Source organism: Martes martes (assembly GCF_963455335.1).
Source record: "Martes martes genome assembly, chromosome: Y".
In the NCBI taxonomy this organism is placed as follows: domain Eukaryota; kingdom Metazoa; phylum Chordata; class Mammalia; order Carnivora; family Mustelidae; genus Martes; species Martes martes.
In genome coordinates, this window is record NC_137907.1 from 17,640,967 (window position 1) to 17,653,364 (window position 12,398).

Below are 12,398 nucleotides of genomic sequence, written 5' to 3' on the forward strand. Positions count from 1 at the left end.
ATTTTTTTTTTTTTTTATTAAGCGGTTTAGTAGTTGCTCCAGGATAACCCTTGTTCCTCTTTCCTTGTCGATGCACTGTTACACTGGCAAGCGAATTTTCATTTTACTTAAAAGAATTTTCTTCTTTAAGCGAAGATAAAAAACGGCGATGGTTGCTAATTTTTTCTGCAGTCACAGGGATGAGGAAAACACATTTTCTGCGCGCGGGAGTTTGAGGACTTGCAAACACCTCGAGAAAGCAGTTCGAGGATGGTCTCCAGGGAGGGCCCGGGGGTGAATGAGGCCCACAGAAGCAGTCAGGGGCGACCAGAGCCGGTCTGGTGCCGGCCGCCTGCTTCGTCGCCGGGTGGACAGACCACGGCTTCGCGCCGGCTTTACGGCCGAAGCCGCAGCAGCAGCGCGTGTGCGGCGGCGACGGACGGGTGCGCGGAGGAGAAAAGAACGTTGTAAGAGACTTCGACGGAGACCCCGCCGCTGGGAGGCCACCGGGCTCCCCGGTTGCGGGGCCTGAGCGGCGCCAATACCAGATACCGAGGTATCCGCACTTCGGCGGGGTCCTGTCAACCCTTCCGCATTTTCTTGGGTATCTCTCCTCGGCGGTGACGTGACGTGCTGACGGTGGGCCCGAGCCGGGGAGCTGGGCCGCTTTTTGTCAGCTCCGAGCTCGGCCCCTCCTCCCTCCCTTCTCCCGCCCCACCAGCCGGAGCCCGGCCCAGTGCTGCTAAGGAAGGCCGGCCTGCAGCGCCCGGCCCCGTTGCCGACTGCCCGCACGCGCATCCGGTGAGTTCCCGGCTCTGCCGCTGCCGTGGGGCCCAACTCTACTGGGGTGGCCTAGTCGGGGGCCGGGGAGACGCCCTTCCGCCCACACCGGGTGGTACGGCGGAGGGAGCAGAGCGGGCCCGGAGGAGGCCGCAGTTAGGCCGGGTAGGAGCCTGACCGCCTAGAGCTGCGGCGGAGGTGCGTTCCGTTGGCGGAGGAGGGGGAGCGGGGGAGAGCGGGGGGGGGGCGGGGAGTGAGGGAGACTGGGGGATACCCGGTGGCCGGAGAGACGGTGTCGAGGCGTCGGGTTGGCGCCGCGGCCCGCCTGGGGCTCCTCGCGATGCCGAGACCTAACTAAGAGGCGAAGGTTCCGGGCGTGAGGTGAAGGCCGCAGGCGGGCCGGAAAGATTTTCTGCTACGTAAATATTGGAGGGGGAGTGGGGAGGGAGGGGGAACAAGATGGTGGCGGATTTACGGCTGCTGCTTGGACGGTTGAAGGGGTTGGCCGGGGGCGGGGGGGGGGGGGGAGTCGCCATCTTGAAGGTGGTGTTTGGGGATAAAATTCCGCTACAGTCCGTGAGGGGGTGTTGGAGAGCCGCCGCCGCCGGCGGCGGCAGCGGCAGCTCGGGTAACCGGCCCCGAGGCCCCGCACGGCGGCGGGTGAGCGCGGAGGGGGCGTACTCGGTTCTCATAGCTGATATTAGCCTTGCCGCCATGATGGGCCCTCGTGCTGCCGGCGTTTGGGAGCAGCCTTACTCTTTGTAACAATCATGCTTGGCTTCCTGTTTTCCTGCCATCTGTGCTGCATCGCTTTCGGTCCTCTTGTCGGTTGGTAGTCTCGAAGACATTTTTACTTAAACAGATTCATATGTGGCTTCTAGACCGCCCAGTGAGGTTTTCTACCAGTTGTCTCCCCGAGAATCTCAATAATAAAAATTCAATTTGACAGGGAGGAAAAAGTTCTCACCACTCTTTTATACAGTAGGCGTGAAAAGCTGCATTTTGCAAACCTGAAATCTGAGAAATAAGAAGGCTGCTTTCTTATTCGGAAAACCTTTGAGATCTCTGTTTAAATGGTTATTAATCACTTTATAATAGTTATTGAGTAGGGGATGAGTTTCTGTGGAATCACAACAAAATTCGATGTGCTGTGCACGGTTTACATACCTGAAGCTATTTAGGTATGCTTTTGGTGGAGTTTTAAGGTGCAGTTCCATACCTTACGGTACTTTAGATTGCTTCCTGTTGGACTTTGATGCTGAGCTCAGTGCAACCGATGCACGGTGTAGGAAAGATTATGAAAGTTCTTAAAATGCACATGATGGTTGCAGTAACTTCGCCTCGTAGATTACTTTAGGACGCCTAAGTGTCTATTTCCAGCATCAGGAAAGTGTTCCTGAAATCGGTGGCATTTTGGAAACGTTACTTACTGAAAGAATGGTGGGACTTTTTTAGGTGCAGGTGTGAGTGAGCGAAGGGCATTCTTAAGGCGACAGTAAATTTATACAGTTTCCTAGAGTGCGTAGGATAGGTAGTAAAGTCCTGGAAATTCTGCCTGAAAACGGTAAATAACGACATCTGGAGACTGATTTCTAGCAGAGTGATCAAACACCTCAGTTGTACTTCATTTATTTAGCAGTTCTGGATCCAGTCATTGGAAAAGTTTCAAAGTTGAGAAATAATGACAGCAAGTAGTAAGTAAATCACTCTTTTCATTACTAGAAAAATTATAAAGAGTGTTCCTACTTTTCACGTGATTCATCTCTCCTTGACAGCCGTTCCTTTCTGTCCTGAATTCTCATTCCAATAACCTATTGTTCAGAAGTGTTACATTTCGTATACTGAGTATTAATAACAGTGTTTTACCAAGGCATGTTGAAGAGTAGGTTAGAAGACTTAATTCCTGAAATTTCAAATGGCCTCATGCAAACTCCCCCCTCCCTGAAGTAATTTCTTCCAGAAAATGTACTCTTTTTTATTCTCCACTAAGCCAAGTCTTATTTTGATTTATATATATATATGTTCTAGATTAGAAAGTTTCAGGAAATACATGAAGCACTTGTTTCCTGAATTTTGTAATACACAAAGCAACTTTCCTACTTTCCTAGCAAGGGGTCAAGCACTGGTGAGAGGGATTCTCATGTTTTTCATGAAGGTCCACACTTAGGAAAGTTTGAGAAACGGGATTACAGGAGACAGACTAGAAGCAAGTTGTTAAAACAGTCTAGTTGTAGAGGTGTTAAGGAAAAACGTAAACTGTAGAAGTAGTTGCTTTATATTTTGACAGCTGGGAAAGACATAGAAGAGCTCTAAAGAAGATAGAATTATTTGCTGCACAGTACATGCAGCAGCAGCAGATGTTCCAGTGCAGCAACAATGGATGTTCGAGATTAAGATTAATTTAGAGTCGAATATATAATTAAGAAGACAGGTAAGTGTATAACTCTAAAAATTTTCTTTAAAAAAATGTTTAACTGTAAATGTTTTTTGCTTGAAGAGGTAGACATTAATGATCTGGAAAGCTGATTGGTAGATTATTAATTAGCCAACTATCGTGAATAAATCAGGTATTAATTTTTAATTTATATATATTTTTCACAACTTTCCTAATTTTTAAAAAGATAGAATGCTTTTTGTAAATGCTTACTTTCTGACTGTTTACATTTGCATTTTCACTAATTAATCTTGGTGTTACTTTTTTTCTGCATGTTGTCAATAACAAACTTACTTTCTTTTTCTTTTTTTTTTTTTTTTAAAGATTTTATTTATTTATTTGACAGAGACCACAAGTAGGCAGAGAGGCAGAGAGAAGAGGGGTAAGCAGGCTCCCTGCTGAGCAGAGAGCCTGATGCAGGGCTCGATCCCAGGGCCCTGAGATCATGACCTGAGCCAAAGGCAGAGGCTTAACCCACTAAGCCACCCAGGCACCCCACAAACTTACTTTCTTTTTAAACTTTATATCCCAGTCTTTAAAATCCATCAACCCCATAAATTACTTTTTTTGTTTTAATTTAGCAAGAAAGGTAGATCACCATCTGTTATAAACATTTAATTTCTTCAACGTCATGCTACTATTTTATTTTTATCTAGGTTTTCTTTTTTTTCTTTTGCTGCAGGAAAAAATCTCTTTCTTCCAGGCCCAGCTATTCTGCCTATACTTTTCCCTGACACTCTTGATGACTTCTTTTTCTCTCTCATAAATATGACTAGATTTGATAATTCTATATACATCTCACTTATACTGTGTTTCTTTGCACCAGTCCTTTTATTTCATTTTAATCCACTTATTTATAAATCAGTATTTACCAAACTCTTCTGCACCATGCTAATTGGGGTGTCACATAAAAGTGTTTTTTGTGGGGCACCTCAGTGGCGTAGTCATTTAACATCAGTCTGTCTCTTGATCTCAGCTTGTCTTGATCTCAGGGTCATGAGTTAAAGTTCCCTGGTAGACTGCACAAACAAAACAAAACAAAATCCCAAAAAACTGTTTTCTACTTTATCTGCTGTGGTTCTCCTTTTTTCGCTTTTAAAGATTTTATTTTTAAGTAGTCCCTGTACCCAGTGTGAGGCTCAGATGTACAAGCTGGAGGTGAAATGTCATAAGCTCTACCAACTGAGCCAGCAAGGCACCCCTGGGGTTATTTTAAAAACGTATTTGGGGGCTGTCCCATGAGTTTCTTCCTCTATCCTTTTTCTTCTTGTCCTCATTGTCCTATATTATGCTCACCTTGTTGTCTAAGTTTCTTATCTAGGATTTCCAGGTGCCTACTGTACCCAGCTAGCTTGCTGATATTCCATAGTTAATATGACTGAAGTAAAATTTGACAGACATATAGTAAGTGCCTGAGAATGTTTATTGAAAATATGTTAATCCATGGAGTTTCTAAAAGCTCCTGCTTCATTTCTTTCTATTTGTGACTCCATTATTTTCTGAGGCTCGAAGTTCTGTGCCACATGGGGCAATGTAGACATATTTAATTTAGTAATAAATCTATTGTATCCTAACTAGATGATATTTTGTCTTCACAAATTTTGAAGATCCTAATTGTAGAGATAATTTCTCAACTTGTTTTGTCCCCCATCAGAAAGATCTGGCACATAAACATCATCTCATTAATGTATTTTCACATATACATTATTTTAATGATTTACTACTGAGATTTTTATGGAGTTGAGTAGTTTTCCATTTGAAATTAACTAGCTAAATAGATACTGTATTTTGATAAAAGACATTCATTAGTACACTATATCCATGTTATGAAAGCACCAGGTCAAAATGGAAACTCAGGAATAACTCCATTTTGTAATGTGTGCAGCCCTTTTATCTTACCAAATTATTTTTCAAAAGAATGATTTGTAAAGGTCTCTAATTACTTACAGAGTGTAACATAAAGAAGTCACCTTGTTTTTGTTTTTTTAAGCAGTCACTAAGCCCAACTTGGGGCTTAAACTCAACCATGAGATTGAGAGTCCTGTGCTGTACCAACTGAGCCAGTCTGATGCCCCTTACTGCTTTTTTTACAAGAAGATTTTTTTGTAAAGGAGAGGTACATCAAGGAATCTGTGGTCTTTAGGGGTCTGGGTGGCTCAGTTGGTTGAGCGTCCCACTCTTGATAATGGCTCAGGTGGTGATCTTGGGGTTGTCGGGCTCCATGCTCACTGGGAGTCTGGTTGAGATTCTTTTTCCCTCTCCTTTGCTTCTCTCTTGTGCTTCTTTCCCTGTCGCTAAATCAATCAATCAATCAATCTTGATGGGGGAATGGAAGAATCTGAACTTTTGAAGGTCTTTTAAAAATGTAATTAATGTTAACATATAAACATATATTAAACATATAAATGATAAAATGCTCCAAAAGTGCTGAAAACGGTCTCTTAGATAAAACAAATTAAGTGATAACGTTTTCTTTCTTATTTGTTTCATTTCTTTTTTTATTTCAAGAAATCTTGCTTGCAAATTCAGTTAAAGGGTTTTCCTCACTTCATCCCAGCTTTCTTTTTTTCCAGAAGTCATTGGTATCCTCACATATAGGTACGGAAATAATCTTTGAGTGGTTTACCTTTATAGAGAAGGTTACGTTAAGTATGTCATTTAACATATGTTTAACATCTGGTTCTAGATTACTAGTTCTTAAAATGACCTGGAACCTGTGGAGATCACTGATACCTTTGTAGAATGCCTATGAGGGAAAGATTGTTTTTATAGTAATACTAACAAGTATTGGGGCACCTGGGTTAAGTGTCTGCCTTCGCCTCAGGTCATGTTCCCAGAGTCCTGGATGGAGCCCCTGCATCAGGCTCTCTGCTCAGCAGGAGGTCTGCTTCTCTCTCTCCTACTCCCTCTCCTGTTCCCTCTCTCACTCTCTCTCTGTCAAATAAATAAATCTTTAAAAAAAAAACCCACTAAGAAGTATTTACCTTTTTTACCCCCATCTTGCCATAAATGTAGTGTACTGGGTTTTCCAGACACTAATGTAGCCTGATGGAAAATGGAATGAGGGAACAGATAGGTGGGGAGTCAGCTGTCAAACTAAGCATTAGAGAGATGTGCAAAAGATTTTACTTTTTTTTTTTTTTCAAAAGATTTTACTTTTAATTTTTTTTTAAGGGAATATAGACCGAACAGTCTCATTTGCCTTTTTTTTTTTTAGTGTATGTTTTAGTCACCCAGTGCTCAACACAAGTGCACTCTTTAATCCTCACCTCCTGGTCATCAACCCTCCCTTACCTCCCCTCTGCTAACCTTTAGTTTGTTCTCAATAGTTAAGAGTTTGTTTCTTGGTTTGTCTGTCTCTTTTTTCCCATGTGATCATTTGTTTTGTGCTTTGAATTTTATGTCTGAGAGTGATCATAATGGTATTTGTCTTTCTCTGGCTGACTTATTTCACTTGGTTAATACTCTGTAGCTCCATACGTCATTACAAATAGCAAGATTTCATTTTATGACTGAATTATAGACTGTTGTGTATATATATATCACATCTTTGTCCATTCATCTGTAGATGGACACTTGGGCTATTTCCATAGTTCGGCTGTCCTAAATAATTTAGTTGCTATAAACATAGGGGTACATATATCCCTTTGAATTAGTGTTCTTGTATTTGGGGGATAAACACCCAATAATGTGATGCTGGATCATAGAGTAGTTCTGTTTTAAACTTTTTGAGGAACCCCCCCCTACTGTTTTCCAAACTGGCTACACCAGTTTGCATTCCCACCAACAGTGTAAAAGGGATCCCCTTCATTTGTCATTTCTTGCCAACATTTATTTCTCCTGTGGTTGATTGTAGCCATTCTGAAAGGTGGTATCTCATTGTGGTTTTGATCTGTAGTTCCCTGATAAGTGATGCTGAGCAACTTTTATGTGTGTATTGGCCATTTGAAAGTCTTTTTTTTTTTAATTTTAATTAAGCAAAAATAAATTTTTTTTAAATTAAGTTCTGTGCCCAACATAGGGCTCAACCTTAGGACTCCAAGATCAAGAGTTGTCCGCCCCATTGACTGAGCCAGCCAGCCTCCCTTGGATGTCTTCTTTGGAGGAATGTCAGTTTGTATCTCTGCCCATGACTTTTTTTATCCCCCCTCCTCCCATTCTACCCTTTTTTTTTTTAGATTATTCATTTTGGGATGTTGAGGTTTTTCTTTTTGTTTTTTGTTTTTAAGATTTTATTTATTTGTTTGACAGAGAGAGATCACAAGTAGGCAGAGAGGCAGGCAGAGAGATGGGGAGGCGGGCTTTCTCTTCTGAGCAGAGAGCCTGATGCGGGACTTGGTCCCAGGACCCTGGGATCATGACCTGAGGTGGAGGCAGAGGCTTTAACCCACTGAGCCACCCAGGCACCCCAAGATGTTGAGTTTTAAAAGTTCCATAAATACTTTGGGTAATTACTCTTCATTGGATATGTCGTTTACAAATATCTTCTTCCATTCCATAGATTGTCTAGTTATTTTCTTCATTGCACAGAAGCTTTTAATTTTGATGTAGTCCCATTAGTTTATTTTTTGCTTTTGTTTTCCCTTGCCTCAGGAGACATAGAACACTGTTGTTACAGCTGATGTTAAAGAAATTACTGTCTGTGCTCTGTTCTAGAGTTTTGATGGATTCCTGCCTCACATTGATGTCTTTCATCCATTTTGAGTTTATTTTTGTGTTTGGTGTAAGAAAGTGATGTAGTGGGGCGCCCGGGTGGCTCAGTGGATGAAAGCCTCTGCCTTTGGCCCAGGTCATGATCCCAGGGTCCTAGGATCAGCCCTGCATCGGGGCTCTCTATTCAGCAGGGAGCCTGCTTCCTCCTCTCTCTCTGCCTGCCTCTCTGCCTACTTCTGATCTCTCTCTGTCAAATAAATAAATAAAATCTTTAAAAAAAAGAAAAAAAGTGATGCAGTGTCATACTTCTGCATGTTGCTCTCCAGGTTACCCAACACCTTTTGTTGAAGAGACTTTTTTCCATGGGATATTCTTTTCTGCTTTTTGAAGATTAGTTGGCTGAGAGTTGTGGGTTTATTTCTGGGTTTTCTATTTCTCTTCTGTCCCATTGGTCTCTGGGTCTATTTTTGTGCCGGTACCATACTGTTTTGATCACTTCAGCTTTGTAATATAATTTAAAATCTGGAGTTGTGATGCCTTCAGCTTTGCCTTTTTTTTTTAAGGTGGCTTTGTTTATGTGGGATCTTTTCTGATTTCATATAAATTTTAGAATTGTTTGTTCTAACTCTGTGAAAAATGCTGGTGTAATTTTGATAGGGATTGCATTAAATGTGTAGATTTTTGGGGGTTGCATAGACAATATTAATAATATTTGTTCTTGCACTCCATGAGCATTCCATGTGTTTCCATTTCTTTGTGTCATCTTCAGTTGCATTCATCTTCATCATTGTTCTGTAGTTTTCAGCATGCAGATTGTTTACTTCTTGGGTGATGTTTATTCTTAGGCATTTATAGGTGCCAAGGAATATAGGTGAGGTTTATTCCTAGGTGCAGTTATAAATGGGATTGATTCCTTGATTTCTCTTTCTGCTGCTTTGTTATTAGTGTATACAAATGTAACAGATTTCTGAACAGAGATTTTTATCCTGCTACTTTACTGTATTTGTTTATCGGTTCTAGCAATTTTTTTACTGTCTTTTGTCTTTAGGGTTTTCTGTGTAGAGTATCCTGTCATTTGCAAATAATGAAAGTTTTAATTCTTCCTTACCGATTTTAATTCCTTTCCTTTCTTTTGTTGTCTGCTGAGGCTAGGACTTAGAGTATTAAGTTATGTTGAATAACAGTGGTTAAGATGGACATCCGTATCTTGTTCCTGACCTTAGGGAAAAGGCTCTCAGTTTTTCCTTATGGAGGATGATATTAGCTGTGGGTCATTCATATGGCCTGTAGGAGGTTGAAGTATGTTCCCTTTTAACCCACTTTGTTGATGGTTTTGTTTGTTTGTTTTTTAAGATTTTATTTATTTGATAGACAGAGATCACAAGTAGGCAGAGACAGTAGGAAGCAGGCTCCCTACTGAACAGAGAGCCCTATGTGGGGCTCCATCCCAGGACCCTGAGATCATGACCTGAGCTGAAGGCAGAGGCTTTAACCCACTGAGCCACCCAGGTGCTCCTGGTTGATGATTTTTATCATGAATGGATGTTGTGCCTTTTTTTTTTTTTTTTAAGATTTTGTTTATTTATTTGACAGAGATTACAAGTAGTCAGAGAGGCAGGCAGAGAGGCAGGCAGAGAAAGAGAGGAGGAAGCAGGCTCTTGGCCAAGCAGAGAACCCGACGTAGGGCTCCATCCCAGGACCCTGGGATCATGACCTGAGCCGAAGGCAGAGGCTTTAACCCACTGAGCCACCCAAGCGCCCTGGATGTTGTGCTTTTTAAGTAGCTTTTTCTGTGTCTATTGAAATGATCATATAGTTTTTCTTTCTTTTATTGATGTAATGTATAATGTTGATTGATTCGCAAATATAGAACTACCATTGAAACCCAGGAATAAATCCCACTTGATTGTGGTGGATGGTTTTCTTAATGTATTGTTGGATTTGTTTTGATAGTACTTTTTAAAAGTTTTTTAAAATTATGTATTTATCAGAGAGAGCCCAGTGGAGGTTGCAAGTAGGGCAGGCAGAGGGGTAATTAGAGGGAAGAAGCAAGGACCCCAATGCGGGACTGGATCCGAGGACCCTGGGATCATGACCTTAGCCGAAAGCAGATGCTAAACTGTTGGAGCCACCCAGGCATCTGTTTTGATAGTATTTTGTTGAGAATTTTTGCATCTGTGTTCATCAGAGATTTTGTCTTGTAGCTGTGTTTTAGTGGTGTCTTTATCTGGTTTTGCTTGACTCATTGAATGAATTTGAAACTTTTCCTTCGTCTTTCAGTTCTTGGAACAGTTTTTTTGTTTTGTTTTGTTTTTTAAGATGTTAGTTATTTAAGAGGGAGTATGAGCAGAGGAAGGAGTAGAGGGAGAAAGAGGAAGAAGACAACTTCCTACTGAGGGCAGAGCCTAAAGCAGATTTTGATCCCAGGACTCCAAGATTACAACCTGAGCTCAGGTCAGATGCTTATTGACTGAGCCACCCAGACAACCCTATTTTTTGGAATAGTTTGAGACGAAGTATTAATTCTTCTTTAAGTGTTTGGTAACATTCACCTGTAAAGCCATCTGACCTTGAGTTTTTGTTTGTCGGGAGTTTTTTGATGTTATGAATATATCTGTTAAGATTCGTTTTCTTTGCTGATAATAAGTCTGTTAAATTTTCTATTTCTGTTTCAGTTTTCTGGCTGTATGTTACTCTGTATTTCTCTGTTTTTTTCTGTTATCCAATTTGTTAGTGTAGTTTTTCATAATTCTCCCTCATAATTGTATATCTTGGTGTTTGTTTTATTTCTCTTCTCTCATTTGTGATTTTATTTGTGGTGCTTTCTCTATCTCTCTCTTTGTGTGTGTGTGTGTCTCTCTCTCTCTCTCTTTTTTTTTAAAGATTTCATTTTTAAGTAATCTCTACACCCAGCATGGGACTCAAATTTAAACCCTGAGATCAAGAGTTGCATGCTCCACTGACTGAGCCAGCCCCGTGCCCTGAGTGGTTTTTCTTTCTGTCTTTATAAATCCTGCTAGAGGTTCATAAGTTTTATTAGTTTTGTTCAAAGAACCTGCTTCTGTTTTCACTGCTCTGTTCTTGGGTGTGTGAGGGGTTTTTTGTTTGTTTTTTAGTTTCTATATCATTTATTTCTGCTCTAAAGTTTATTTCCTTCTTTCTGATGGTTTTAGATTTTGTTTGTTGTTCTTTTTCTCTTTTAGGTGTAAGATTAGGTTGTATATTGGGATTTTTCTTGGCTTCTTGAAGTATGCCCATATGCTATCAACTTGTTTCTTAGAACTGCTGTTGCGGAATCCAGGGGTTTTTTTTTGTTTTTTTTTTTTAAAGATTTTATTTATTTATTTGACAGGCAAAGATCACAAGTAGGCAGAGAGGCAGGCAGAGAGAGAAGAGGAAGCAGGCTCCCCACGGAGCAGAGAGCCTGATGCGGGGCTCAATTCCAGGACCCTGGGATCATGACCTGAGCCGAAAGGCAGAGGCTTAACCCACTGAGCCACCCAGGCACCCTAATCCCAGAGGTTTTGAACTGTTGTGTTTTCACTTTCCTTTGTTTCCATTTACTTTAAAAAAAAAAATTCTTTTTCTTTTCAGTGTTCCAAAAGTCATTGTTTATGCACCACACCCAGTACTCCATGCAATACGTGCCCTCCTTAATACCCACCACCAGGCTCACCCAACCTCCCACGACCCCTCCAAAACCCTGTTTGTTTCTCACAGTCCGCAGTCTCTCATGGTTTGTCTAATTTCTTCTTTGATTTCCTTGTTGACCCATTCATTGTTAAGCAGCATTATATTAAGTTTTCATGTCAGTTTCATATTGTTGGGGTCAGAAAAGATGTATGGTATGTCTTTGATCTTTTTTATTTTGTTGAGGCTTGTATTGTGACCTAATATGTGATCCATTCTGGAGAATGTTCTGTATGCACTTGAGAACAGTGTCTATTCTGCTGAAATGTTCTGAGTATATCCATTAAGTCCATTTGGTCCAGTATATCATTCAAAGGCATTGGTTCTTTGTTAATTTTCTGTTTAGGTGATATGTCCTTTGATACAGGGGTGTATTAAAGTCCTCTGTTACTATTTTATTATATGTTACTATTTATTATATGTTTGTTATTAACTGTTTATATATTTGGGTCCTTCCACGTTGGGTGCATAAATATTTACAGTTGTTACATCATCTTGATGGAATGTCTACTTTGATTTTATAGTGCCCCTCTTCATCTCGTTACAGCCTTTGTTTTAAAGTTTGGCTTCTCAGGTATGAGTATTGCTACACCAGCTTTTTAGGGCAAGGGGAGATTTTATTTATTTGTGAGAGAGAGTGAGTGTGTGTCATTGGGGGAGAATTAATTGGCACTGAGCAAGGAGCCCGAACTGGGGGTCCATCTTAGATCTGAGCCAAAACCAAGAATGGATGCTTCACTGACTGAGCCATCCAGGTGCCTCTACACTGGTTCTTTTTGACATCCATTTGTATAATGGATGTTTCCCTGCCCCCTCACTTTTTTTTTTTTTTTTGAGAGAGAGAGAACATGGGAGTAGGAGT

General features: G+C 41.1%; 1 protein-coding gene across 2 annotated transcripts in view; it reads left to right on the forward strand.

The window, feature by feature from the left end:
- Positions 1–376: 376 nt before the first annotated feature.
- LOC308337762 (zinc finger X-chromosomal protein-like) overlaps positions 377–12,398 on the forward strand; it is a 58,026-nt gene continuing 46,004 nt past the window's right edge. The window contains exons 1-2 of one of the 2 annotated variants that reach the window (XM_080795957.1): positions 612–780; positions 3,047–3,190. The gene's annotated coding sequence lies outside the window, so the exon portion shown is untranslated. Of the gene's footprint in view, positions 781–3,046; positions 3,191–12,398 lie in introns of both variants that reach the window. The other variant, XM_080795958.1, reaches the window with a different exon arrangement.